The sequence below is a fragment of the Danio aesculapii genome, chromosome 2, assembly GCF_903798145.1.
Source record: "Danio aesculapii chromosome 2, fDanAes4.1, whole genome shotgun sequence".
Taxonomy (NCBI): domain Eukaryota; kingdom Metazoa; phylum Chordata; class Actinopteri; order Cypriniformes; family Danionidae; genus Danio; species Danio aesculapii.
The window spans coordinates 37,926,243-37,932,244 of record NC_079436.1 but is presented as its reverse complement, the minus strand read 5'-3'; positions in this window follow the sequence as shown (position 1 = coordinate 37,932,244).

Genomic DNA, 6,002 nt, shown 5'->3' with positions numbered 1-6,002 from the left:
TGTATCCACATGATTGTGTCTCTTTGGTTTACTATTTCGGAGCGCATTTAGATTGTCCTGCCCTCGCACCAATAAACCCATCATGGTGACACTTGTTTTCATCGAAAAGCATTCTTTAGGCAATAGAGACAGAAGAACAGCTATTCATTTTATTTGAAATATTGTCCTGGTCGGGTAAAGTAAGGATAACACACACTCCCTCATTGCCCAGCCCTCAGATCAGGCTACACTACCACATCCTGTCAGTTCTATGATAACTGCTGATGAATGAGCAGTGTAAACACATTTTAAGCAATCTTCAGCAGACCCCCCTATTCCCAACAGCACTGCCTTTGTGTCCAGCAGTTGGAGAAACTAACCACAAGTCTCGTTTTCAAAGCCCTCCTCTGATGTGGCATCTCAGAACTCTTTCTAACCCCCTTTCTTTTCCTCGCTACCCCCAAAGCCGCTTGGTTCAAGCTGTAAAAACTTGAATTCTTTATGCAAAAGTTCTGCTTACAGAGCAAAAGCTGGAAACCACTGCTTTGCAGACATTTCATACACTTTTAGAATCTAGGTGAAGTTGTATTCGTGCATCATGTTTCCCGTCCATTTCCTTTGCTTTGAGTTGGACGTTGATGACATGCATTTATATATGGGAACCATATGTGGTTTGGTGTTGGAGGAGGGGCAGAGGGAACTAATGCAAGTCAACTGGACGAGAACAGAGGGAGGACTGGGTGGAAAAAGGAAATATTAAAGACAGACAAGGAGGGAAATGTATACCTCATGCTTCTGATGTGGCAGTCCAGTCATTAAAGTCATAAGGTGAAGAAAGAGTCCAGTTAACTGTTGCAGGGCTGGAAGGATGTATTGCGTCAGAGTCCGTGTAGCTCAGCTTGGTGAATTTGGTAGCAAGGAGAGTACAAAACTGATTCAGCAGCTCCCGGTGGGGAGTCTTTTCCTGCCATTTTGGTGGTGATTGCCTTTTAAACCAGGTGGGAAAGAACCAACGCTATGAGTTTATAGATGTTGATTGTTTTTACTTCCCTTAACCTTTTTTCCCCCCGCAATCTCTGTCTGGATCGACGGAAAAATACTCCTCTGCTCACACCACACCCTGTCTTAAGTGTAGACAGTATGTTTCCCATAGCTCAACACGTTATTGCAGGTGCCTCCTTTCTTTTATGTGCATTCTAGCACACTCAGCATTACTTCACTACATTTGTTCTGTAGCAACATGTAGTAAAATGCAACCTCTGGTGCAAATGGGTTGGAGTAGTAATGAAACGTGTATGAAGCGCTTGCTTTGTCATAGTAAAACAGGCAGAAAGTATTATATATTAATAAAAACAGCTGGACTGTGAGCGACAATCCCCAGTGTGGATATTTATACAAAACATATGCTCTTTATGGGTCCCCATAGAGAATTCATGAACAAACAACATTCCAAGTGAAGTGCAGAAACCATAACTGTATTCATGAGCGTCCAGCGTGTAATGCAATACATTTAGAATGTATGTAAATTAGGGCTTATTGTCAGATTTTATTATGTATGTACATTAACATCAGATCTCAAGGACTTTTTGTTAAGTTTCACAAACTAATTTTAAGATGAGCACGTGATATGATTGACTGCAGCTGGTCTCTCATCTACAATCATTAGCTAGCCAATCAGAGTTTATCCAAATTTACTAAAAGTAGCCTATCTAAAATTACTCCCTTATCTTCGTTTTCGGAAGAAACCCCCATCCACCCCTTCTCCCCTTTCTTCATTGGGGGAAGTGGGAACTCTTGAATTGTTTTAAAACAGTGTTTTTCACACCAAGACTGTCTGTGCGATGGAGATCAAAATTAAAGAACGTTATGGAATGTTAAGGAGTGAAAGCAGATTTTATTTTAAATATATTTCACGAAATACATATACTATTAGGCACAATATAAAAATCTTAAATAAAGTCTTTTAAAATAATACTTTGATATTTCCCTGTCATTGGTGTTCATCTGTCACCTGGTGGCAAAATCTTTATTTTAAAAGCCCTATTTAATTGGTAACCAAACTTTCCGCTTCAAGACTGCGCTGTTCTAAAGTGCCTTATGAAGACTAAAGGGACAACCTTTTAACCATAGCAAGAGAAGATGGTCATTTCAAATTTTTTCTAGAATATTGCATCTTTACAATATCATTAACTCATTCAAGTCCCCCCAAAAAGCTGGTCATCTACTAAAGATAAATACATGAGTGGACCAGATAAAGCTGAGTTGCTCAAAGTTCAGTCGGTTCAATGTTGCAGCTGGAATTGCTTGCAAGTTCAGTGCTGAACTAGTAAAGATTTGTATCTCAGCATACAGCATACATCAATTTTAACTAAAAAAGCCTTGCAGTGTCCAAATCTTCATCAACAGAAAAAGTCTAACTGCCAGATTAACCTTCATTCAGAGTACCCTCACTTTATATATGGAAGCTAGTTTAATTTATATTGGTCCAATGGGAAACATTGTTCCTTGTCAAAGTAGGGAAAGACTCGAAGCCAAGGTGAATTCAAATTGTGTAGCTGAAGTGTCATGTTTTCAGGATGTTTTATGCAGGAGTTGGGCCTCTGACACAGCAGCATAGCAGATGCTGCATTTGGCAACTTGTGCTTCCCTCCCTGCTTTCATCACCCAATTAGCCAGAAGTTTTTAGTCAGGGCAGTGTACCCTATTATGTAGCAATATAGGAAAAAACAGTTCCTTGAAAATGAAATGGCCTGCCCAGAGTCCTAATTTAAACCTTATTGAAAATGTCTGGAAAATCATTAATGATTAAGAAACCACTACAGTAACTGAACTGTGGAAGAGACTGAGGAAAGCAGATCAAGATCACACAGATGGTGTGCTCATGCGGCTGCAGATGTGCTGAAGTCATTCAAAGCTAGAGTCTATTCAGTTGATTCTGTTTTAGCTATAGTCCTTCATCCTTCAATCATTCCTGTTCTCTAGTTCTGAAGGCTTTTGTTGAAATTTAAATCATTTTATAATTGTAAAACTGTTTTTTAAAAAACAAAATCATTTGAATTTGTTGAATTGTGCTAATCTTGATTTAAAGTCACATTATCTTTAATTTTAATGTTGAAAAGGGTTGTACTGTTAAATAATTGTGAAAATATTGTTCATACGCAGGGGTATGAATTATTTCAGTAGGTTTTTCCATATGTATTTTTTGTAAAATTATAAATAACTTAACTGTCATTTGATCAGTAAATGTATTCTTGTCCAATAAAACTGTAATGTACTTATGAAAAAGCATATTGAGAGTTTGCCAGGTTTCATTGGTGCAATTTTCCGAAGATTATAAAATTTAAGATTATAAGATTTATAAAAAAAAAAAAAAAAAAAAAAAATATATATAATATATATATATATATATATATATATATATATATATATATATATATATATATATATATATATATATATATATATATATAATTTATTTTTATTTTTAATTTTTACTTTATTGATGGTAATGCACATCCTTTACAGGCCTGAAAGTACAGGATATGGAAAAACATGTTTGCATTTATGAGCATCACCATCACACAGCCCAGTTTCATTCCACACACACAAGTCTTTTTTCACTTTGCATAGGAATCTTTTTTTTCACCCATTACTTTAAATAGATGTTTCAATGTGTCTAAGCATCTAAGCAAACTATCTGCCTTATACTGTAAATGTCTGATTTGTAGTCACATGCTAACTCCTTAGAATGGTTAAAAGTAAGCTAGGCAATCACTCTGGTCCAGGATCGATATCCTCTGCCTTAAAGGGATAGTTCACAAAAAATGATGCACTATTCATTTATTTTTCTTTGATCTGTTGAACACAAAAGAAAACAGTTTGAAGCATGCTGAAAGCTGGTAACCATTGACTTCCATAGTAGAAAAAACAAACATTATTGAAATCAGTGGTGACAGGATTTCAGCTTTCTTCAAAATATCTTCTTTTGTGTTTTGCAGAATAAACTCTCAACAGCTTTGGAAAAGTAGAGCGTGTTTAATTATGACAGAATGTTCAATTTTAGGTGAACCATCTCTTTAAGATATTGTTTTCATTTATATTATCATTGGCTTTTCAGGAAAAAAGTACAACAAGAAAGTGTCGTGAGTAGCTAATTATGTACTTATTTAAAGGAGTCTTATTTACAGCATTTCTACTTTGAATTACCATAAACGTCTGTCCTTTGTTCATGTTAGGTTTGGAAAGAGACACATTCTCCCTATAATGGTAGAAATGGACTCAGCCTGTCAAGCAGAGGTGTTAAATAGCGTGTGACTGACTTCACTCCAATAAGCATAGGCGTGCGAGGACGTAAAATGGATCACAAAGAGCAGGCAAGTCTGTCTTTACCCAGAGACCTTCAAATGTGTTTTGAGAGAAAGACTTGAAATGTTTGCGGTACAGCTAATGTTTTCAGTTAAGCCTTGTTTAAGAAAAGAAAAAAGTGAGTTACTTAGCAGAATCTGAGGAAACTTGACTTGCCTGGAGAAAGAGAGAGAGAGAGAGAGATGGAGGGAATTGTGGGCAAAGCAGAAAGTGCTGAGGTTGTTCTTCATACTGCAGAATCAGCTGGGAAAAGATTGAACTTGCTCAAAATGTGCACAGAGAGAAAAAGAGTGGAGTTCTTGTCTATACGCTCTGACTGAAATATATACACAAAACCCAGTGCCTTCAGGAACGGCACACACTTAAGTAAACTTTGAAGGCCCGTCATCGAGTATTGTGCTAGACTATATCTTGATGTTTATACAGATGTCTGATTAAAAAAAGATCAAGCTCCAGGTCATATCATTTGTATTAACATCAACAGTATGTGCAGATAAGCTGTGTTTTTCTCTTTCTGGGGCAGTTTGGGATTCCAGATGTTGTTGGAATTCTCCTTGATCGCTGGCCTTCGAAAGCGTCCGCCTCCCTAAAGCTCGTGACTCGATCCAGAGAGCCAAAACGTTATCCATCTTCAGACATTTACTCCAAAGAGCAAAGTACATTCAGCTCTCTTTGTAAAAATGGACACCAACACACTGATTTGAGTCTCTTTTCTCATTTGTGCATATGATTGAGTCTCAGTCGGTATCTGGAAGTGTAATTATCCCCAAAAGACGCACACTCTTGCATTATAACAGAGATATGTTTCCTTGCGAACAGTGCCAAAAGGGTTTGCAGAATTATAATCATTCCTGGTTTCAGTTAATCCTTGGACCTAGCCTGCTTTTTCCGTCCCATTTATATGGCCAAGTGTTTCCGAGTGCCAGTAAAAGGGAGGAGAGAAAAGTATGGAGTGAAATGACTTCTAAATAAAGGTGATTCTATGCAAGATTTTAAAAAATCGTTTGTGGGTGCATCGTTAATTTGTGTGAAAATCAAAAGTCCAGATGAGTTAATTTGAGATGTGTGTTTTACAGGTCGACTCTCTGGGTTAAGAGAAGTTTGGAAAGTATGGCTGAGGACTGCAAGTAGTCTTGGATTCGAATGCAGGTGAAGAGGAGCAGCTGGAGTTTGGGACGGCGATTCGAATTTCCTTTCACCACGCTAATGTTTAGGAGTGAGTACGGTAAGTATGTCAAATAATGAAGAGAAATAATAGAATTATTCTGGTGTAATGGTACATTACACAATAGAACAGTGCTAGTAGATTACTTGGATAGTGTAGTCTGATACTGATGACATGATTCCATTGCTGTCTATTGCAATCAGATTACATTACATTTCCCCTTGGTTCTTTTTTGTTTATCTTTAAACTATTTAAAAAATCGCATCCTAGTATCATTATATTTTTGAAAATGCAAACTAAAATGTAATACTTAAGGATGCCTTAGAATCAAAATCCAGATACTGTATATCTAGGCATAGTTGAATTACAAGAGTTCAGAACATGGAAATAAATAATTCCTTATATTATATAGCGCTTTTCTGGACACTCAGTGTTTTAGACATTTTTGGGGGAATCTCCTCATCCACCACCAGTGTGCAGCGAGATGATGTGA